Source organism: Anabrus simplex, chromosome 2, assembly GCF_040414725.1.
Source record: "Anabrus simplex isolate iqAnaSimp1 chromosome 2, ASM4041472v1, whole genome shotgun sequence".
In the NCBI taxonomy this organism is placed as follows: domain Eukaryota; kingdom Metazoa; phylum Arthropoda; class Insecta; order Orthoptera; family Tettigoniidae; genus Anabrus; species Anabrus simplex.
In genome coordinates, this window is record NC_090266.1 from 1,174,108,599 (window position 1) to 1,174,133,085 (window position 24,487).

At 41.8% G+C, this 24,487-nt stretch overlaps 1 protein-coding gene across 3 annotated transcripts in view; it reads right to left on the reverse strand.

Annotated features, from left to right (window-relative positions):
- The window catches only part of LOC136864770 (dual oxidase maturation factor 1), a 563,446-nt gene that overhangs the window by 214,998 nt on the left and 323,961 nt on the right, over nucleotides 1–24,487 (reverse strand). The gene's annotated exons all lie outside the window — the stretch shown is intronic.

Below are 24,487 nucleotides of genomic sequence, written 5' to 3' on the forward strand. Positions count from 1 at the left end.
ACAACATAATTTTAAATCAAAACATTTTCACTTTAATAATGTAACAAAGGTAAGATTTTTAATTCAAAGAGTGGATTTTTGTAGTCAGTTTCCAATTGGAGAGCCATAAGCAACGGTTGAATGTTTATTAGCTTCTTTGGGCCAGCATATTGAGAGTCGTAGCCCAACGTTTAATCCCGTGGCTAGGGTTAAACCAGGGTGCGAAAACGGAAAAAAATGGTTGGGGGGGGGGGGGAGGAGAAGGATCATAGGGCTTAACTATTCGTGTTTATTTCAAGCGTACCCGACCGGGGAGGGGATGTGTAATTCCCTTGTATGTAAATTGCCCCTTCTCCTGAAAAAATATATTTGAAGTGTTTTTGTTTGAATTCTGTTGTTATAATAAGAATGATGTTCAATAGAAAATATTCCTGGGTTTCAGATGGACTTGCCAGAGTGAAACGTGAAAACTGACTGCATGTGCGGAGTTGCCACCACTGCATTGTTTTGTTGCTCAAGATCTGGCAGTCATCCTATTAATTCTATCTTATGTGTATTATTGTTTTTATAAAAATAAGCACAGTAAAAACACTGATTTCAGTAATGTGTGTGTTACATTTTCCTCATTTTATAATGAAAGAATCCCCCTAGTCAATTTCAGTGGGGGGGGGGGTGACACCACGCGATTTCGCACCCTGGGTTAAACAATCCATTAGTTGGTCTGTGGTCTGATAGAAGAATAATTTATGGGGATGTATGTAAATACCACTTGGAAATTGCTTTCACAGATATTTCCCGAATTATTTAACATTAGTTTAAAAACACACTGGAACTACGGGAATGTTGGAGATAAAATTTCATTTGATAGACCAGAAACTCGTCAAAATTTGCATGTAAGCAACGGAATAATATTGCCGGATTTTTGGGACTTAAGATGCTGCAGACCGTACGACGTACCCTGACATTTTGATGACAATTTATGGAATAATATAATTTCACTGTCTCTTCAAACAAAATTTTACACAAATAGTTTAATTTCGGTACAAATACTAATTACTGGTAGGCAGACTCGTTGGCTGAACGGTCAGCGTACTGGCCTTCGGTTCAGAGGGTCCAGGGTTCGATTCCCGGCCGGGTCGGGGATGTTAACCTTAATTGGTTAATTCCAATGGCACGGGGGCTGGGTGTACGTGTTGTCTTCATCATTTCATCCCCATCACGACGCGCAGGTCGCCTACGGGAGTCAAATAGAAAGACTTGCACCTGGCGAGCCGAACCCGTCCTGGGATATCCCGGCACTAAAAGCCATACGACATTTCAATTTCACTGGTAGGCAGAGCAAAACTGTCACTGTTACAAATCATAAGTAGGTATTATTTTCCTGCTGCCCTATTACCATATAATTTTGCGGATTCCATAAATTTAATTTGAATGCTGAGTCGAAAAGAAACCTCTTCTACACAATTGACATTGTGTACGGTAAATTATTACTACCGGAACTAGCCAACGATTATACGTTTTTTTCCTACCCTTCCTTGAAGTTAACCTATAACCGCAGTCAAGGTCGCAGCTCTTTGTGTTTGCTTGGTACGATAAGGAGCTGGGCGGAGACGTCTTGTTAGGTATTCACTGGGAACTCACATTCCTGACAAACACAGGTGTACCATAGCCGTTGTTTCTTAACTGCAGTAATAAAAAGGGTCAACTGCTGAGTTTATTTTAAGGAATATTTTGAGCATTGGTGTAGCAAATCACGTATATTCAGTGTCAGTTTGATAGACCTTTGGACGCAATCTTATTTTAGGCAGTATATTTTGTAACAAAAAGTGCGTCTAATGGCCCGAAAAATACGGTAATAGCAACAGGGCTTAAGAAATTAAAGAAGATTTGGCTGCTTCAGTCCACAGGATGCGATTAGCGTTTAGACAGTTGTGATGTTCGAGTAAGTATGTACATACTGTGATGTTCTTGGACACCGGTGGAATGAAGATTGATTATGAGATTTACATAAGGAGAAACGAAGTATCTGCCGGATGCCAAATAAACGAACGATGAATAACAGTAGCGACTGCTGGACTTAGAAGTAGAAGTACTTAGATCACAGATTCGGATGAGATAGTCCAATGAAAATTCCCAGAGACAACGAGTGGCGTAGCGAGGATGAACAGAAAATACAGAGCCGAGCAAGTGGCTGCGCGGTTTGGGTCATTTAGCTATCACCCTGCACACGGGAGATAGCGGGTTCGAATCCCATTATCGGCAGCCCTGAATATCGTTCCCCGTGTTTTCCCCATTTTCACACCAGGCAAATGCTGGGGCTGTTGTGGTTATAGATGTGTGATGGTATATTGCCAAGGTTGGCAGGTTCGATCCTGACTCAGTTCGATGGTATTTAAATGTGCGCAAAATACGTCAACCTCGTGTCAGTTGATTTACCAGGAAAATTAACTCGTACGGGACAAAATTCTGGCACCTTGGCGTATCTGAAAGCCGTAAAAGTACAGGGTCCTTCACTCAAAGAGGGGCCGGCTCAGCGCAGCGGGTAGATGGCCGAACTGAAGCTCAGACGAGCACATGCCAACTCTGAGCTTGGGGCCGAGAGAGCGCCCGTTTGAATCGCATGTAAATAACAAGCACGCATAATAACGCATAATCAAGGTAATATAATGTCTCATCTTGTCACAGCTGATGTGGAAAATGTTCTCCACCTGTTCTGGCTTCATCTAAGGAAATGTTCATTCATACGCATTAGTTCATCTACCGAGATAGCCTCAATTTCTCTCGTGATGTTTTGTTTGAGTTCATCTAGAATGTGAGGATTTGTTGTATACACCTTATTTTTCAATTTACCCCATAAATAAAATTCGCAAACCGTTAAGATCTGGGGATCTTGCGGGCCACAATGGTTTACTAATTACCCTGTTGTCAAAAATGTCCTCAAACTTAATGACTCGTTAGTCGTATGCGCGGCTGCCGAGTCTTGCTGGAAATATCCAGATTGGCATTCATTGTCCGTCAATCGTTAAAAAAATGGTACGAGAATGTCATTCCTACATCTCTGCCCAGTGATTGTGCTTTCAAAAACTATAGGCTCTAGTATCCTGTCTGCAGTTACTGTCCCAAATACTCCCATTTTCACACTCTAGTTGAACTCAAACAAAATATCACGAGATAAATTGAGGCTATCTCGGTACGGTAGATGAACTAATGCGTATGAATGAAAATTTCCTTAGATGAAGCCAGAAATGTGAAGATGCAGGTGGAGGACATTTTCAACATCATCTGTGACAAGGTGAGAAATTATTTGACCTCGATTATCCGTTATTATGTGTGCTCGTTACTTACATGGGATTCATACGGGCGCTCTACCGGCCCCAAGCTCAGCGAGTTGCCATGTGCTCGTCTGACCTTCAGCTCGCCCATCTACTTGCTGCGCTGCGACCGGCCCCACTTTTAGTGAAAGGCCCTGTAGTTAGCGGGACGTAAGATTATTATTATTATTATTATTATTATTATTATTATTATTATTATTATTATTATTATTATTATTATTATTATCCTGCCTGGTGGCAGTGATCGTTAATGCGTCAGGTCTATATGGTCTGACATTCGAGTCCCGTCACCATCAGAATGCTGGCCGACAGGGTATGAGATCAAAATCAAATCAAAATCTTTTTATTTGCAAATGAGGTGTCTACCTCGGTGGCAAATGGTACACTAAAATACATTATTGTCAAGCACTAAATTTTAAATTAACAAGAGACGAAGAAAATTTTCCTAGAATACAATATTATACAATTTACGCTAATAATTTGTTCTATTAAACACACACATCATCCTTAATAAATTTATATTGTTTACAAAATTCTTCTTATAATATCTTACAAACATAGTCAACTCATATACAGTATGTGAAATTACTTCTAATAATAATATACAACTGGTATAAGATTAAAATTAACATTGAATTTATTTACATATTTATATTTTACCCATTTTGGAACCTAAGTAGCATAACGACCTGCTGCGTCTTAACCAGAGCCCCTTTTGCCACCACTTTTCAGAGTTCCTGAAGGGCCTTCACAGCTACCGTAGCGGTCCCAGGGCCCTCGAAGTCCCCACTGTACTTCACTCCTACAGGCAGTCCCCTACTTGGTGGTATACAATTTCTAATCACTAGATTGCGTGCCAAAAGCCTGGATTCAATTCCAAACCTCTCCGCAGTGTTCATATGACGCTGTTGATGGTGATTTTTTCCATCGGTTGGGGATGTTAAGCCTTGAGCATACACCTTGGTGCTGTTCGACATGAGTAGGCTATGTGCTGGCGCCGGGTTTTACCATCTACCCACTATCATTTATATCACATCATTAATTTCATCTTATTAACTCCTTCGATGAGGTCGAAGACAGGAAGGGCATTCGGTCGTAAAAACTCGCTACAAAGATTCATCTCATTTCATAACCAAACGCGTAAAAAGCGGAACAAGAGTTGGACATAAATTTTTTATAGTTGCTTTACGTCGCGCCGACACAGATAGGTCTTATGGCGACGATGGGACAGGAAAGGCTTAGGAGTTGGAAGGAAGCGGCCGTGGCCTTAAGGTACAGCCTGGTGTGAAAATGAGAAACCACGAAAAACCATCCTTAGGGCTGCCGACAGTGGGATTCGAACCCACTATCTGCCGGATGCAAGCTCACAGCCGCACGCCCCTGACCACACGGTCAACTCGACCGGTGACATTATTATTATTATTATTATTATTATTATTATTATTATTATTATTATTATAAGCCTCCGTGGCTCAGGCGGCAGCGCGCCGGCCTCTGACCGCTGGGTTCCGTGGTTCAAATCCCGGTCATTCCATGTGAGATTTGTGCTGGACAAAGCGGAGGCGGGACAGGTTTTCCTCCGGGTACTCCGCTTTTCCCTGTCTCCAATATAATTTAATTTCATCTGTCATTCGTTAATCACCGAGCTCGATAGCTGCAGTCACTTAAGTGCGGAAAGTATCCAGTACAGTATCCAGTATCCAGGCTGTACTTTAATCAAGGCCACGGCCGCTTCCTTCCCACTCCTAGCCCTTTCTTGTCCCATCGTCGCTATAAGACCTATCTGTGTCGGTGCGACGTAAAGCAAAAAAAAGCATTCATTAATCATTACCCCAGAGGAGTGCGACAGGCTTCGCCAGCCGGCACAATTCCTATCCTCGCCGCTAGATGGTGCTTCATTCCATTCCTGACCCGGTCGAATGACTGGAAACAGGCTGTGGATTTTCATCATTATTATTATTATTATTATTATTATTATTATTATTATTATTATTATTATTTACACGTTGAGGTTATAGTATGGTGGCAGCATAGACTTAGCTCGTTAAGAATCAAGGCCAATTGTACTTAGACTGTAGATTGTTGATTGTGATATGTTTGGCAGTCAGGCTGCACATTAGCCCTGTTTGAGTATCAAACCATGGAAGGCGTCAGGCTGACCAGGCGCAACCCCTTCAATATCTTCATTAGATCCAGAACGAAGCAACTTGGAAACGATGTTTGTTGTTCGAGTACAAACAGAAACATCAGCCGTATTTGCCGAGAAATCAGTCTTCATTTACCCGGATAATTTGAAAGTTTCAGGTATGCAATTTCTGTCAATTCCCGCTTCATGGCTAAATGGTTAGTATAATGGCCTTTGGTCCAAGAGGTCCTGGGTTCGATTCGTGGTCGGGTCAGGTTAATTCTTATGGCTCTCGGGTTGGGTGTTTTTACCGCCTTCAGCATTAGAATTCATCTTAAGAAGTGCCCTATTCTCACAGACGCGAAGGTCGACTATGAGGCTTCTAACTGAAAGACCTGCATCAGGCCTCTCCGGAGGCCATACACCATTATTATTATTATTATTATTATTATTATTATTATTATTATTATTATTATTATTATTATATTCGAAAGCTTGTTGTTGTTGTTTTTTGAGTCATCAGTCCACAGACTGGTTTGTTGCAGCCACCCTATCCTGTGCTAACCTTTTCATTTCTACGTAACTATTGCATCCTACATATGCTCTTATCTGCTTGTAATATTCATACCTTGGTCCACCCCTACCGTTCTTACCACCTACACTTCCTTCAAAAACTAACTGAACAAGTCCTGGGTGTCTTAAGATATGTCCTATCATTCTATCTCTTCTCGTCAAATTTAGCCAAATTGATCTCCTCTCGCCAATTCGATTCAGTATCTCTTCATTTGTGATTCGATATATCCATCTCACCTTCAGCATTCTTCTGTAACACCACATTTCAAAAGCTTCTATTCTCTTGCTTTCTGAGCTAGTTATCGTCCATGTTTCACTTCCATACAATGCCACGCTCCACACGAAAGTCTTCAAAAACATCTTTCTAATTCCTAAATCAATGTTTGAAGTGAGCGAATTTCTTTCCTTAAGAAAGCTCTTCCTTGCTTGTGCTAATCTGCATTTTATGTCCTCCTTACCGCTGCCACCGTTAGTTATTTTACTACCCAAGTAACAATATTCATTTACTTCCTTTAAAACTTCATTTCCTAATTTAATATTTCCTGCATCACCTGCCTTCGTTCGACTGCGCTCAATTACTTTTGTTTTGGACTTATTTATTTTCATCTTGTACTCCTTACGCAAGACTTCGTCCATACCATTCAGCAGCTTCTCGAGATCTTCTGCAGCCTCAGATAATATAACAATATCATCGGCACATCTCAAGGTTTTGATTTCCTCTCCTTGGATTGTGTTTCCTTTTCCAAATTCCTCGTTGATTTCCTTTGCTGCCTGTTCTACGTAAACATTGAAAAGGAGGGGGGGGGGGGGGAGAAGCTGCAGCTTTGCCTCACTCCTTTCTTGATTGCTGCCTCTTTTTCAAAGCCCTCGATTGTTATCACTGCAGATTGATTTTTATACAGATTGTAGATAATTCTTCGTTCTCGGTATCTGATCCCAATCACCTTCAGAATCTTAAATAGCTTGGTCCAATCAACATTATCGAATGCTTTTTCTAGATCTACGAATGCCATGTACGTGGGCTTGTCCTTCTTGATTCGATCCTCTAAAATCAGACGTAAAGTCAGGATTGCTTCACATGTTCCTACATTTCTTCTGAAGCCAAATTGATCTTCTCCCAACTCAGCTTCAAATTGTTTTTCCATTCTTCTGTAAATAACACGTGTTAAAATTTTGCAGGTATGAGATACTAAACTAATGGTGCGATAGTTTTCACACCTGTCAGCACCGGCTTTCTTTGGAATAGGTATAACAACATTCTGCCGAAATCGGATGGGACTTCTGTCTCATACATCCTACACACTAAATGGAATAACCTTGCCATGCTGGTTTCTCCTAAGCCAGTCAGTAATTCAGAGGGAATGTCATCAATTCCAGGTGCCTTCTTCCTATTTAGATCGCTCACAGCTCTGTCAAACTCTGACCTCAAAATTAGGTCTCCCATTTCATCAGCATCAACAGCCTCTTCTTGTTCCAGAACCAAATTATGTACATGTTCACCTTGATACACCTGTTGGATATGTTCCTGCCATCTTTCTGCTTTGTCTTCTTTCCCTAGAAGTGGCTTTCCATCTGAGCTCTTAATATTCATACACCTAGATTTCCTTTCTCCAAAGATTTCCTTGATTTTCCTGTATGCAGCATCTACCTTTCCTAGGACCATACAACCTTCGACATCCTTGCACTTCTCCTTCAGTCAGTCTTCCTTAGCTACCTTGCAATTTCTATCCACTTGATTCTTTAATCGCCTTTATTCTTTTCTGCCCTCTTCATTTCTAGCATTCTTGTATTTTCTTCGTTCATCAATCAGGACTAGTATCTCCTGAGTTATCCACTGATTCTCAGTTGATCTTTTCTTCCTTCCTAACATTTCTTCAGCAGCCCTGCTGACTTAATTTTTCATGACTATCCACCCTTCCTCTATTGTGTTTCCTTCAGCCTTTGCATTTAGTCCTTTTGCAGCATGTTCCTTGAAACAATCCCTCACCCTCTTTTCTTTCAACTTGTCCAGATCCCTTCTTTTTGCATTCTTTCCTTTCTTCAATTTCTTCAGCTTCAGATGGCATTTCATGACCAACAAGTTGGTGGTCAGAGTCCACGTCTGCTCCTGGGAAAGTTTTGCAATCCAACACCTGGTTTCTGAATCTCTGCCTAATAATAATGAAGTCTATTTGATACCTTCCAGTGTCTCCAGGTCTCGTCCACGTATACAGCCGTCGTTTGTGGTGTTTAAACCAAGTATTGGCAAGGACTAAATTATGATCAGTGCAGAATTCCACCAGCCGACTTCCTCTTTCGTTCCTTTGTCCCAATCCGAATTCTCCTACTGTATTACCTTCTCTAGAAGTAGAAATTCCCTGTTTCGGTTGATTTTCAATTACTGCTTACGTGGTCCATGAAGGGATGAAAGGAGCTACTTATTAAACCTGCTCGATACAACTAATGTACCTCATATCTTGAAATCTCATCGGATGACATTCGCAACTGATGGCATAAAAGAGAAAACAGTGGATTGTAATTCCATAAGCCGTCGATGAAACTAGGCCTGGAATGGTGACCGCGTGGATAAGACTTAGACATGTGGATGGGCAAGGTACTCTGTGATTGGACAAAAATAGCAACTGCACTTTTTTTTTTAACCGTCAAATAAACAGGGATGATTGCGATAACTACCGAGGTATTTCCTTAGTATTTCAGACAAAAATTATATATGAATTGTCGATTGAGGAGAACGGTCAATAGTTGGAGTGAAATGAAAAATTCAACCTTTGTCATGGACGTTCCAAGACTGAATCTGTATGTCAGAAACAGTTACATCATCGTTGTTCTTGTTAATAATAATAATAATAATAATAATAATAATAATAATAATAATTATTATTATTATTATTATTATTATTTCGTGTGGCTATTTCTAACCGAGTGCAGCCCTTGTAAGGCAGACCCTCCAATGAGGGTGGGCGGCATCTGACATGTGTAGGTAACTGCGTGTTATTGTGGTGGAGGACAGTGTTAGGCCTATGTGTGTTATGCGAGTTGCAGGGATGTTGGGGACAGCACCCAACACCCACCCCCGGCCATTGGAATTAACCAAGGAAGTTAAAATCCCCGACCCGGCCGGGAAGCGAACCTGGAACCCTCTGAACCGAAGGGCAGTACGCTGACCATTCAGCCAACGAGTCGGACTTCCTGTTGATGTTATTCAGCTATAGGCTATTCTGCAGAAACATGGCCCTGAGCATGACTGAAATACGTGACTTCTGGACAATGGTTCTCATTGTATGATAATGCACAAACTCTCACTGCTCTGTCAGGTAAAGTGACAGCTATTCCGTAACCTTCATATTTTCCTTTTAAGTCAAGGTTGATTGTGCAGATAGTTCTTGCAGTTAGGATGTTCGAACTTAGACAGAAGTTAAAACCCTTTCACTCGCAAGTTTTATTCACTCTTATCCACGTATTATCCCAGTTTCCTGGGTGCTTTGACATTGTTGACATAGACTAATAAATTGTTTATATTTAGAATTTTTTTCCAAAGTTACTGCACTATCATGGGAAGTAAACATTAACTACAGTTGTCTCTCGTCTCTTTTACTGGAACTTACAATGGTGTGATAAATTCTATAGGTTCGTTCAATGCATGCTCACCTTTACTATCACCATTGAAATCTTACACATCATCGGTACATAAAAATCTTAATATTCTAACTTCAGTCATAATATAAACACATCAAAAATGTTTTACACCACCTTTGACCAATGAGTTCCTGACTTCTTACGAAAAAGAACAAACCGAGATAGAGACATACGGAGGTACCATATCAGTGTTATTTATTGTCCAACAAAGGTACAAATGAGAGCCACTACAACAATACAGATTAGCTTCCTCAGTTTGAGTTACTGAATACAGCGCACACCAGTACGGAAGTGTTATACAACAGGCACAGTTTGACATTATGAGCGGTAAGCTTGGAGTCATCTTGCAAAAAAAGTCCAGTCACCAGTTATCCCCATTTTTTCCATACTGGTTGGTAATTCTTGTTTAAGGATTTTCAGGTACAATCTGTGGTCCATTACACTATCAATAACGTGCAGTTTCCCCACACCGAGTGCACTCATGCAACCCTGCGCACAAATAGAGTCACCACCATGTTAGTTAAGACTGAAAAGCTTTTAAGTTACCTCCATTTTTAACAGTTGGAAAGATGTTCTGAGTTTCCAGTTCAGCGTTCGCTTTCCTCCATACCGTCGGCTTTGCATCTGAACCAAACACGTTGAATTTACTCTCATCAGTCCATATCATCTTTTCCCAACATTCACTAGTTTTATCCTGATATTTCACAGCAAATTCTAGTCGCTTTTACCTGTTCGTTTCATTGACTCAGAACTTCTTCCGACCGACTCGACCACGATTACAAACACGCCGCAGTGTGGTCGCCGAAACTATGACACCGGTGTTCTATAGTTCAGCTGCACTCTTCAGAGCACTGAGACAAAGGGTTTTCTTAATTGATCGGTGGATATCGTATAGTGTGAGGATTTGCAGCCATCCCGTTCTCGCCCTCTTTTGGACGGATTTTTCCCCGGCGAATTTGTTTATTTCATTGTGAACAGTTGCGAGGTCTATTAACAATCCAATTTATATCATTGAAGGATTTTAATTGATTATACAGCCTTATAATTAGTTTTCTTCAATACTGTATCGTCTCCTTAACTTTTTTGCAAGCTGATTTACGTCGCACCGACGCAGATAGATCTTATGGCGACGATGGGATAGGAAAGGGCTAGGAGTGGGAAGAAAGCGTCCGTGGCCTTAAGGTACATCCCCTGCATTTGCCTGGTGTGAAAATGGGAAACCACGGAAAACCATCTTCAGGGCTGCCGACAGTGGGGTTCGAACCCACTATCTCCCGAATACTGGATACTGGCTGCACTTAAGCGACTGCAGCTATCGAGCTCGGTTCTCCTTAACTTTGCGGTCAATTCTGTTTCCTTGTTTCTGCTGTTGATTTCGCTGCTGTCCTGCTGCAATGAATCACATTACTACTCCTGAGAGGGGCTGCCTGGCCGAGGCGGTAAAAGCGTGCTCGGTTCGCCCGGAAGGAAGTGGGTTTGAATCCCTGTCAGGAAGTCTTAAAACTTAAGAAACGAGATTTCCACTTTCGGAGGTGCACATAGCCCTGAGGTTCACTCAGCCTACACCAAAAATGAGTACCAGGTTAATTCCTGGGTGCAAAGGCGGCCGGGCGTAAAGCTAATCACTCTACCCCATCAAGTGCCGAAGTGCCTTTACTTGCAGTGGCGAAGCGTGAACTAAGTAAGGGGGTAGATAGAGATTTCTTTTATTTAAACTGTTTTAATCATATTGAAAATGAAAATGAAAACCTACAACCTGTTTTCCAGTCATTGACCGGGTCAGGGATGGAATGAATGAAGCAGATATAGGCTATTAGTACGATGGGGTCGCCACTCCCAAAGTGATTTATTAATGATTGATAGATGCAATGAAATGAGAATGGAGAGTGTTGCTGGAATGAATGATGACAGGGAAAACCGGAGTACCCGGAGAAAAACCTGTCCCGCCTCCGCTTTGTCCAGCACAAATCTCACATGGAGTGACCGGGATTTGAACCACGGTATCCAGCGGTGAGAGGCCGACGCGCTGCCGTCTGAGCCGCGGAGGCTTTGTTTTAATCATATTATTATATGGAATTTTTTTCGACGCATACATCTGTATTCAGTATTATATTAATGACTCTGAAAATAAGACAAACACTATAACAACCTATAACCCTACGTGCACTTGCTTTATTGTTAAATATAGACGAAATAGGCCGTGGGAGTTGTCAGATAACATACTTTTAGAATTAAAATAGCAATATATTTCATTGTTATGTAGATTTAATAAGAAAAATAAGAAAAATATTTGTTCGTACAAGTCACCTTAAACAATATTCTTGTAAATGAGTTTAATCCGCCTGTCCTTCATTTCGGCAAATATATCTATTATTCTCGTCTTGAAGTCAGGCGTCTTGCTAAGATTCCACAGAAATTTCTTCTCTATAGCTAGAGTTCGCAAGTTAGACAGTCTCTGGTTGGTCATCCAATTCCTTAAATACGTTTTAATTCATTTGAATGCACTCATAGAGCGTTCACTAGAAACTGACTTTAACGGAATATACAGCATCAAGTTAAGCATTTTTTTTCCGTATGCGTACTCTGGAGTACCTTATGAAGACTGGAAGCCAATAGTTATTGGGGTTATAATACCGCAACTAATATTGGCGGGCAAGAAGATGCACGTACTTTAAGGGTTTTGATGCTGTCATTCATTTATTAGGTGTAAGTTTACTATACTTCGTATTTAAATATTATTAATTTATTTTTAGACGTGTCTTATAATAAAGTAAATTGAAATTAATAACATTAAAAGCATGTCTAAGATGGTAGCCAATAAGAGATCCAAATACTAGCCAATGAGAGCAAGAAGAGACGCTGGTAAGTCTGTTTACTGGGCGGAGACATCTCGCTATAGGAAAGTCCTAGTTCCACAGTCAGTGCCTACAGATAGCGTTAGTGTTGCTCTATCTGAAAGATTTGAAAATCAAAGGGAAAATACACAAAATGGACAGCGTCTACTTCGGCCTACGTGTTTCGTGTAACTAACGCAAGCCTTAGCATTGCCGAAGTGAGACGAAAAGTAAAGCGGGGAATAATATAATGTCACGAATCTGGAAATATTTAATGTTCTAAAAAGTAATTGAATTAACTAGACAATATTTTTTCACAAAATGTTAAGGGTATACGCTGTCTACCCTGTCTCCCCTGACGTTTCGCCCCTGTTTACTTGCACACTCTCAAGGCCTTCAAGATGACTGCTTTGCTTTGCTTTGCTTTGCTTTTACTACTCCTGAGCTCGATACGGTGCCGGCACACCACTCATTTGTTTCTCTCCTTCACTATGTGTCCGAATATTCTGGATCGTAGAACAGGCCAACTGGTTTTAGTATAAGAGACATGAAAGGGACTGGTTAACAAATCCGCTTTTTTTTCCGGATGTAACCTCACTAATAATACATCTGACATCCCGCACTTCACTTCCTACCAACAGGAGTGGATGTAATCACTTTTATATCGAAAATGCTGAAGTGAAAAAATGAAATGGCGTATGGCTTTTAGCGCCGGGAGTGTCCGAGGACAACTTCGGCTCGCCAGATGCACGTCTTTTGATTTGATGCCCGTAGGCAACCTGCGCGTCGTGATGATGAAATGAAGACAACACATACACCCAGCCTCCGTGCCAGCGAAATTAACCAATTATGGTTAAAATTCTCGACCCTGTCGGTAATCGAAACCGGGACTCCTGTGACCAAAGACCAGCACGCTAACCATTTAGCCATGGAGCCGGACAATGCTGAAGTGTCCGAATACTTTTGATTCTCACTGTATATAGCAGTTTTGTTCTACTCTGTTTGGACCTGCTAGACAACCATTTAATACGTTCAGCACGCCTTGCAGATTGACAACAAAATTGGTAGTGATGCAAATCGTTCCTTTCCTCACATTCAACACTTTACACTTCCGCCATTTACATAATACACGCAGGTTCCTCACATATGGTGCAAGATTTTCATAGGTCGACGCCCCGAACAAATAGCATTTTTTTAAAGTGATGCAAATTCAAATGTCATTATTTGAAAAAATGCTGGAGTGTCCGGTTATTGTCTAGAAGGAGTATCCTGACGTGCCAGTGAAGTCATGGACATGAAGCAGTCGCTTCAACGTAATCGACGAGAAACGGGCATCAATTCTTTTGAAACCAGCACATAGTTAATTTGAAGAAGCTTACATAAGTAATCCTATAACCTTCAGAAGTTCTATAGTTCTAAAAACACATTACGCAATGCTTAAGCTTAGCTTATAACTTTAGAAATAGCTGATTTTGGTAACACAGAGTTGGTAAAAGTAGAAAAACAAATGAACAACAACGGGCAAGTAGGACTGCACATGTAGGCCTACTGTACCAAACAAGGCGATTCCAATAGTTTCGTTAATTGTGTAAATGTTAGTTGACGTTACATTTCAGCTAATTTTCTTCGATAAAGTTGGCCATACGTAGAACATATCGTCATAAGTGGTTAAACATAGGTCATGACACCTACAATTACATCTAGCAAATGGACATGGCAAAAATGTCCATAAAAGTTGAAAATACTTTGTTTGAATTGTGGTGTTCATTTTGTGTCCTGTACGAAACCCTAATTTCATTTTAAATATACTCCTACTCGTGGGAGAATATTCAGGCCCGAATACGTCAGTTCGGTCGTATTCAAACTGCGCACAGGAGAGGTACAGGAATTTCAACAAAAAACGATTTATATTCCTTGTATGTGAATCAGTTTTAAATATGTACCTCAAACAGATTTTATGGTTGTCTATTTTAGTCACGTGTATTTATTTATTTATTTATTTATTTATTTATTTATTTATTTATTTATTTATACATATTTCTCTTTCGGCAGCACAAGCGAATGCAGAATTTGGCAGCTTAAGGGAAGTAACGCAGTTTGAAAATCCCACGGTTTATATACTACTCTTCAGCGAAGGTGGATGTTGGATCGTGTCCCAAGACGGCCCAGAATTTCAGCTGCACTAGAAAATTGCCATTCATTCTACAACATTTCTGTATAATTATAATTTTTCGAAGCCGGCCCCGCGGTTTAGGGGTAGCGTACTTGCCTCTTACTCGGAGGCTCGGAGTTCGATTCCCGGCCAGGTCAGGGATTTTTCCCTGGATCTGTGGGTGGTTCGAGGTCCACTCAGCCTACATTATTACAATTGAGGATGGTAAGATAGCGGCCTCGGTCTAGAAATCCAAGAATAACGGCAGAGAGGATTCGTCGTGCCGACAATATGCGGGCCTTAGGGTTGAGCAGCGGTCCCTTGGTAGGCCAAGGCCCTTCGGGGCTGTTGCGCCATGGTGTTTGGTTTGGTTTACAATTCTTCGAACGTTCCAATATCTTAACCCCAGACATCGGAGTGTCCAAACATGACAGCAGCCCCTGTATGTTACCAGATCAACTTCGTGAGACATATGCAGATATTGCACGAGCGAGTGTTCTTCCAAGAAAGGCAAAAAGTTTCGCCAATAGACAGGCCAATCTGAGCACGTGAAATTGCAGTGCCGTTAGCTACCTGCGTGATAGGATCTGCACCTCCTTTCGCCAGATTCCTCCCAAGTGCGTGGCCAACACGTGGGAAGTCTATCTCCTTGCCTAAGAAGTTCTTTGCGTGTGCTGCTATTGAAGACTTTCCCCGGTGAGGTGAGAAACAACTCTCTAACGATGGTCGCCTGTAACTGTCGAGGCTCGGATGTCAACCACTTAACTCTGGTTTTCGAATCCTTTTTTAAAAAATTGCTTTACGTCGCACCGACACAGATAGGTATTATGCCAACGATGGGGTAGGAAAGGGCTAGAAGTGGGAAGGAAATGGCCGTGGCCTTTATTAAGGCACAGCATTTATCTGGTGTGAAAATGGGAAACCACAGTAAACTATATTCAGGGCTACTGGCAGTGGGGTTCAAACCCACTACCTCCCGAAGGCAAGCTCACAGCCTCGCGATCTTAACAGCATGGCCAGCTCGGTCATTTTTCCGAATCCACTTCTGGTAGCTGATTCAACATTAGAGCTGCCTCTTCATTCGTTATCGAGGGACTATGTTCATCAACCACGTGTACTCGCACAGTGTACGTTAATATGGTATGTCTGTTTTATTACGATGTCTTTAGAAGTGCGAATTTGTATAACGGCACAGACATAGGATTGGAACACACTTCTTTTTTTTCTAGTGGCTTTACGTCGCACCGACACAGATGGTCTTATGGCGACGAGGAACACACCTTCTCGGACCGAAAAGGAGATACTATAATAGAATAGAATAATCCCATCCGTAGTTCTGGATCGCCAGGAACTGGAGAGAGACTAATCATGTATTGCAATTCATATTACTCTGATACATGAATGCATTTCTTATTACATTTAAATTTATCTACTACTACCACCTTAAACACTACACTACCGAGCTCGATAGCTGCAGTCGCTTAAGTGCGGCCAGTATCCAGTATTCGGGAGATAGTGGTTTCGAACCCCACTGTCGGCAGCCCTGAAGATAGTTTTCCGTGGATTCCCATTTTCACACCAGGCAAATGCTGGGGCTATACCTTAATTAAGGCCACTGCCGCTTCCTTCCCAGTACTAGCCCTTTCCTGTCCCATCGTCGCCGTAAGACATGTGTCTGTGCGACGTAAAGCCAATAGAAAAAAAAGCACTACACTTACACCTAATTACTATTTACGCCCGATTTCTAAATAGTAGTTTAAAAAGAAAACTATTCATTTTTGTCGTAGGCATTAACAGTGTTTTATTGCCTAGGACAGGGCCTCTCAGGGTGCATGCGCGTGGTGCATGCACTGTGCAAAAGACGACTTCGCTTGGTTGACCAGAGTGCAGACCCCCCACTCCTCTCTCCCTACACCTGTCTCCCCGTTCGGCCTGTCTCCGCGTTCCTCACCTTCACTGCTGTTTCTCCCCCATTGCGAAATGTTTACGTGTGGTGAGCGGAGACGCACAGTTGTATGGGACAAGGTTACCAGTGTTATTAAAAAAATTAAAAAAGTGAATTAGAAATACACATGCATGTTTGAGAGGAATGTAAACATAATTTTAAAAAATGCAGAACCCGTAACCAAAATGAAAATGCTACAGTACTGGAACAAAACTCATTTGTGGATATAGAATGCTCTTCTTCAAGCTGTTTCAACTTCCTTAATTCTTTCTCTCTGACGTCTCCTATGATTTCACAATAATTTTCCGAATGTAGTCTGTTGTAGTGTCTTTCAATAGATGATTTTCTTACGCATGTAATTATCGTCCCACAGATTAAGCATTTGGCGTTATCGTCACGACAAACAAACAAACAAAAAAATACGAAAGTTCCCAGTTCGATTGAAATGGACTTTCGGAAGTCTTTGCTTTCTTCGAAACAGGTTGCTCCATTATTATGTTGTTGTCGTGCGCTTGTCTATTTCACTGATAAACACGTCGTCTACCACCAAACGCTTCGTCGCTCTCAGCACACTACACCATCCGAGTCAAGCCGAGTTGAGGCGAAGCGTACCGATGCACAGTGCACAGAGCCTATGCACCTCGCTCTGCACGCGTGAGAGTTTGGGCGTTTGAGAGGCCCTGGCCTAGGACCACGTGTACTTTACCCTTATTATTAAATGGCACGAGTATTTGTTTGTTATGAGTCCGAACAGATTTCTCCTTAGCTTACAATAAACACCGTGAATTCACGACCTACAGCTACGGAATTCCAGCAGCTGAGGAAGAAACAGTTCATCTATTGTAAGCTAAGCAGATTCACACGCACTTTAACACATTGACAGTGACAACACAACCATGATTCTAAGCGTTGACTTTGTTCTTGGTTTCTTGTCATACTTTTAGTTAGTGCTATTCGTTTTTATTTCAAGGAGACACCATCACAGTAATTTCTTGAGGAGAGCGTAGAACAGTCACGGTAGCCGACCACCATGGAACTACAGTACATTATAACCTCATGAATCCGGACTAATTGAGCCTCTAGGTTGTCCGAATTAATGAAAATTCGGATTAAAGAAAATAACTTATGAAATGAGCCAAGGTGCATATTTGAACACTCTTTTCAGCAAAAAGAACTTGTACAGTACATTGTTTTAAATTTAAGGAATACAAAGTTTACTTAGTATGCAAGGTATAATGCAATACAGTACTAGGCCATACAAAATACAGAATAACTAGCGCAGTGCAGATTTAGAATATGGCCATCACCTTCGTATGACTTGTTGACTGAATGGTCAGCGTACTGGCCTTCAGTTCAGAAGGTTCTCGGTTTCGATTCCCGGGTGGGTCGGGGATTTTAATCGGTTCTGATTAATTCTTGTGGCTCGGGGACAGGGTGTATATGTCCGTCCCAACACTCTCCTTATCATATTCAGACAACATACCACACTACCAACCACCGCAGCAACACGCAATAGCGATTACATCCCTCCATATAGGGTTGCGTCAGGAAGGGCATCCGGCCTTAAAACAAGACCAAATCCACATGTGCGACGCAGTTCGCACCCGCGACCCCACAGGTGTGGTAAAAAGCGGTAGCAAAAGAAGAAGAATCAAGGCACACCTTCATTGACCACACTTGACACGCTTACTGGTTTGAAGAAACTGCTGATCTTTTGTTGTCTTCCTTTGACATTAATATCTTTAATAATTAAGTCATGCAGATGCCTCAAATGTTCGTAATATGCAGATGTGGTTTCATCGTTGTTATCTTCAACGTATTTAATGTTAATGTTTAGATGGTCTTTAATTTCACTAGGTTTTGGCTTAGGGTTAGTAATATCACCCGATTCATCCTGGTCATATTGATCCGTTTCAGAGCTTTCTGCAGCAATCACACTTTCAACGATCTCTTTTTTAAATTTGTTTTACGTCGCACCGACACAGATGGGTCTTACGGCGACGATGGGATAGGAAAAGCCTAGGAGTGGGAAGGAAGTGGCCATGGCCTTAAGGTACAGCCCCAGCATTTGCCTGGTGTGAAAATGCATGGAAAACCAACTTCAGGGCTGCCAACAGTGGGATTCGAACCCTCTACCTCCAAGATGCAAGCTCACAGCTGCGCGCCCCCAATCGCACGGCCAACTCGCCTGGTTTCAACGATCTCCTCTGATAAAATGTGCTAATCTGGATCATCTCCATCTGCTTCTAGCCATAATTGAATGTCTTCCAGTGTTGCTGAATTTTTCACCACCATGGCGGAAGGTGGTGTGAAAATCCTTTATTTACATTCCAGCCTATCTGGTTTAACCTCTTCATTTATTGAAAGTTTCTTCCACGAGTTAATCAAAATTGATGATTTTATATCATTGACAGCAGGCGCGAAATTGAAAACCATGGACCTGAAATTGTATTTATGTATTATATTATTAAACGGCTGTCCGGATGAAGCGAAGTCCTGGTTAATGAGGTTCTACTGTAGTTTTAAATGGTCGAAAACACCGACAGCGCGAACGAGGCTGAAGAGTGCCGATGATAGTTTTTTGTAATTACTTCTTAATTCTTCTGTTGTGATTCAAAATCGTAGTTTTTGTTGTTACAAAATAGCTCTTCTTTTTCTTGTACCATATCCTCATTGGATGTTGGCTGTCATCAGGGCGATCTGGTTCTTGTTCTCAGCAACTCGGAAAAGAGTGGGGTCACTGAGCCCATACAATTCTCGTAGATTCCGTAGCCAAGGTATTCTCCTTCTTTCCCTACTTCTCCTTCCTTCAATTTTACCTTGTAGGATTTGGTATTTCGAACGATATGGCCAAAGTACTCAAGTTTCTTCTTCTTCTTGATGTTGTGCGTGACCTCTGGCTCAGCGTTCAGGCGTTGGAGTTCTTCAAAGTTACGTATTCTGTCAACCCATGATATTTTGAGCAGGTGTCGGTTGCACCACATCTCAAAAGTTAGGTTTTGGTGGTGTTCTGCTAGGGTCCAAATCTCGGCACCATAAACTAAGACAGAAAATACATAGCACTGAAGTAAACGGAGACCAAAAACTACTTTTATTACCATGTAAAAGACAATGGCACCAAAAAAATACCAAGAATAAGCGGGTTTGGCATCATTGTACGACAGAATTGAAGTATTATACTCAAGAAAAAAATTCGATCTTCAGTTTTTGGCAGATATTGATGTTTTATTACCGAAAATCTAGGTTGCGCGACGTGAGAGTGGATTAAGACTTCGTAGGAGCTCCTTTCTAGACATTTCAAGGGATATTTTGGTCACAGAACTCTTCTAAAGAGACGTCTATGTTACTTGTCCCAGTTGACTCTGGATTAATACATTGAGAGAGCGTTGGTTTGTTTCTCTGAATTGTTTTGGCCTCCTTTATCATATTTGAGAGCATTTTTCGTACACTATGAACAAAAGCATTTCCCTATGTCAAGATAAAAAAATATCAAAGACCAGAAGAACTAGGAAGTTGTAAATATGCAACAGGTAACCCTTAACCCGTAACGATACAGGAATACTCTGACTTAACATTCTCACGGAAATCCCAGGCACAGCAAGGAGCTGCTTGCTGGACGCATATTTCATTCTATAGAACTTCTATAATACACCTAATTTCACCAGCCAGCAAATTAGCTCCAATTGACTTCGTCTCGCAAGGTTAAAGCATCGATAGTGCGTCTTGACTTCACTGTTGTTGATCCCCAATTAAGGCATTTCACTTCGCTTGAATTAGGTCACCGCCTTGTAATAAATAAATAAATAAATAAATAAATAAACCTGTTAACTCTTCAACGGATTACTTTTTTTCCATCAAAGATGTCCGGCTCCTTGGCAGAATGATCAGCGTACGGGTCCTCCGTTCAGAGGGCGAGCTAACACTATTTTTCGTATTTCTGTGGTCGTTTGTACAGTAAACAAAGACCTGGTTCCTTAGCCAGAAGAAATTATAAGGCACGGTTAAAATACACGATCGCACCGGGAATGGAACCCGTGACCTTCTCAACCGCTCACCGCTACCCTGACAAGTCAGGCAGGGAGGCGGGTAAGTTCAAAATATTAGCGTAAGGTCAGCTTGATAGAACGTAAATGGATTATCGCTAAAATTTCTAAATGAAATAATGACCGTACTTCCGATATTAAAGAAACTTTATAACTTAAAATTTCTTATTGTGTTACAATACTCTGCAGGAGGGAGAAAATGCACGCCAATTAACTACCAAGAGGAAAAAAAATTAGAATTGAAGAAGAAGAGTTAAGAATATTCTAAACTACTACTCCTTTTCCTTGAAGTGAACCAAGTTTGTGTGTTGGATCTATTCCGAAGCACACTATTCTTGAAAGATGGGCAAAAAAATATTTGGCACATGTCATTATTAAAATGATCACCTGGCCAAATTAATAAGGTAGTTTATCATTTATTAACCGAATGAACATGTCTAAGTTCTGGTCGTACAATTACAACTTGCTTAACGTCGCACCGACACAGATAGGTCTTACGTTGACGATGGGATAGGAAAGGGCTAGGAGTTGGAAGGAAATCGGCCGTGGCCTTAATTAAGGTACAGCCCCAGCATTTGCCTGGTGTGAAAATGGGAAACCACGGAAAACCATCTTCAGGGCTGCCGACAGTGGGGCTCGAACTCTATCTCCCGGACGTAAGCTCACAGCAGCGGGCCCCTAACCGCACAGCCAACTCGCCCGGTAGTTCTGGTCGTGAAGTCCTGTGAAAGCCACCTAAGATCTACAGTGAACTGTAATTGAAATATTTGACTTCAGCAACTTCTCCGCAATTTCCTGAGTCGCTTCCACAATCGCGATGAGTAAAATGTTAACCGTATCTGCACGAGAGACATCTACCCTCAACCGGACGAACTATGCATATGCAAACTTTGTGATAACCCATGTGGCAGATATCACGTAATGACATGCAAGCGCAGAGAAATGTCTCCGACGAAGTTCTGTGAAAGATCTTAAGATTTGAGATTATGTACCCTCCTCTACTAATGCACATTGGGCGAGATTAAATTAAATTAATTAAAATCGTCAACAACACACCACGGTCCCTCGGGAGTTTAAAACCATAAGGCGTAAGGGGGGACGGCACGGCCGGTAAGGTAGTTATAAGGGTGGCGCTCACATGTGGATTGGTTTCCCGCCCATGTGAGCGTCCACATAGTAGATTTAGTTTATTATGTTTTAAGGGTGGCGCTTGCATGTGGCCCGGTTTTCCGCCCATGTGAGCGTCTACATAGTACACTTAGTTTATTGTTATTTTGCGTCCACAGGGTAGATTTAGTGCATTTTCCCCCCTTTGTAACAGGAACATGTATTTGGTCCGAAAGCCTGTAATGTTCTTCAATAAATATCAAATATCAACCATAAGGCGTAGGTTGTGTTGCATCAGTGCTACGGAACATCTATAGCGCCACTCTCAGCTTAGGCATGACATGCTATTAACTCGTAGCTCTACTTGATGGATGCTTGGTCAGCAGGGAAAGCCATTACTAGTGTTCAACGGCTTCATATTTCGTTTTCGTAAGTGCTTCGTGAATGATGAGCGAAGAGCATTAAGTCTACCTGTAGGTCATTTGTTAAAGTAAGCGAAGAAGGTGATGTAACAACACAACTAACCCTGCACGACCCAAATAAAAAACTGGCCCGGAAAACAGTTATAAGACTGACGCGGAATTGACCCTTGTTAATGAAGAGAAGAACGGCCCATCATAGGAAATGCTGGAAACCTTGAATTCGATGCACCAATCGGTTGCTGACAGATGTCTGCGCGTGCGCATCTCCCTAATGCTCTGCCCAGAGTACGTCGGCATTATGCATCAGAAAATCCCAATCTGTACGTCGAAAAGCCGTTGCATAACCTCAAGATTGGTGTGTGGTGCGCAATGCCTGGTGTCCGCATCGTAACGCGATTCTTTCACCAAACTGTTAATGCAAACCGGTATGTCAGACACTGTTTAATCCATATGTGGATCAATTCACCGAAGAAGAACGACTGTATGGATATTTTCAGCAAGACGGTGCAACAGCACACAGCGCCTTCACAACCTTGTCATGTGTGCATTAGTAGAGGACAACCAGCAGAGGCAGTGCAATCAACTGGCTACCTCGATCGCCTGATCTCTCTCGCTGTGATTTTTACCTGTGGGTCAAATTGAAGGGCCAGGTGTACTCCAATAATCCTCACACACTCGAAGAGCTACAACAGAACACTGAAAACGCTATTGCTGTCATCCCCCAGGCAGAACTGCTACGCGTATCTCACAGTTTGATCAATCGAGCACAGCACTGCATCGACATCAACGGTGGCCATTTCCAGCATCTTATGTTCATTAATAAGGGTTGATCCAGGGTCAGCCCTATAGTGAATATTTTCCAGGCCACTTTTATTCTGCCCACTCTGTATAATATTAAGCTAGTTTCTTACATCTGTCAATAGAAACAAACCGGATCACATTCGGTTGTTTACCATTTCAAGTTTAGCCTGTTAAGGATTGTCTCATTGCCTCCGTGGCTCAGGCGGAAGCGCGCCGGCCTCTCACTGCTGGGTTGCGTGGTTCAATTCCCGGTTACTCCATGTGAGATTTGTGCTGTACAAAGCAGAGACGAGACGGATCTTTCTCCGGGTATTCCGGTTTTCCCTGTCATAATTCATTCCAGCAACACTCTCCAATATCACTTCATTTCATCTGTCATTCGTTGATCATTGCCCCAGAGGAGTGCGACAAGCTTCGGCAGCCGGCACAATTCCTATCCTCGCCGCTAGATGGGACTTCATTCATTCCATTCCTGATCCGGTCGAATGACTGGAACCAGGCTGTGGATTTTCAAGGATTGTCTCATTCATGGAAAGTAGAATCGTTTTGAGGTAGTGCTGGGAACGACCGGAGCGGAGCCGGAGGTTCCCGCGCAGTCAATCGGAGGCACCGAGTACAACCGCTAGAGAAATCGCGGCGGGAAAACAATAAACATAAAAACATAAAAAAATACATTAATTAATCAAACCCTAGTATGCAGGTGCTCCTAGTGTAATAGGCCTATGTATGAGATTAACATGTGAATAATAATAATAATAATAATAATAATAATAATAATAATAATAATAATAATAATAATAATAATAATAATAATAATAATAATAATAATAATAATAATAATTCCTACAGGGCGAGTTGGCTGTGCGACGCTCCTTCCCTCCTAACGTCCTCCAGTTACTTCGGTGTCCCTCGCTACTCTGAGTATTTAGTTGCCACTCGGATATCTCCGGAGGGACGCTGTAATCGCTACTACCGATTCAATCACTCGGAGCAGGCGTTTCGCTTCCGGGACTCCGAGGGGAGTTCAGGATCTAGCCTCTTTGCCTATAGTACAAGAGTATTTTGATTTCCTTTCTTCGTTCTTCTACAGGTTTCCACGAAACATTCTGGTATATTCACGAGCAAAACAAGATTACCATCTTCGGAGGTTTGGATCAGATATTCTTTCCTTGAGACCTTCAGGCCAGCAGGCCGTCTCCTCAGAGAGACATGCCTGGGGGAAATACTGAGCTTTGTTGGCGAGGTAAAAGGGAACGCTTGTGAACTTGAGCCGAAATTACTCTTTGAATCATTCATTGCGCGTCTTCATCTAATCTGAAGTAAGTTCCGCTCTGCTGACCACCTTCTGTTGAGAGTGAGCCGTGGAGTCAGATACCCTTAGGGGCCATTTTATTGGCTCTTGAAACAAGCAGGACTGCATAATATTATAATTTCGTTAATAATAATAATAATAATAATAATAATAATAATAATAATAATAATAATAATAATGGACACGTAGCTGTCAGCTTGCATTCGAGAGAGAGTGGGTTCGAACC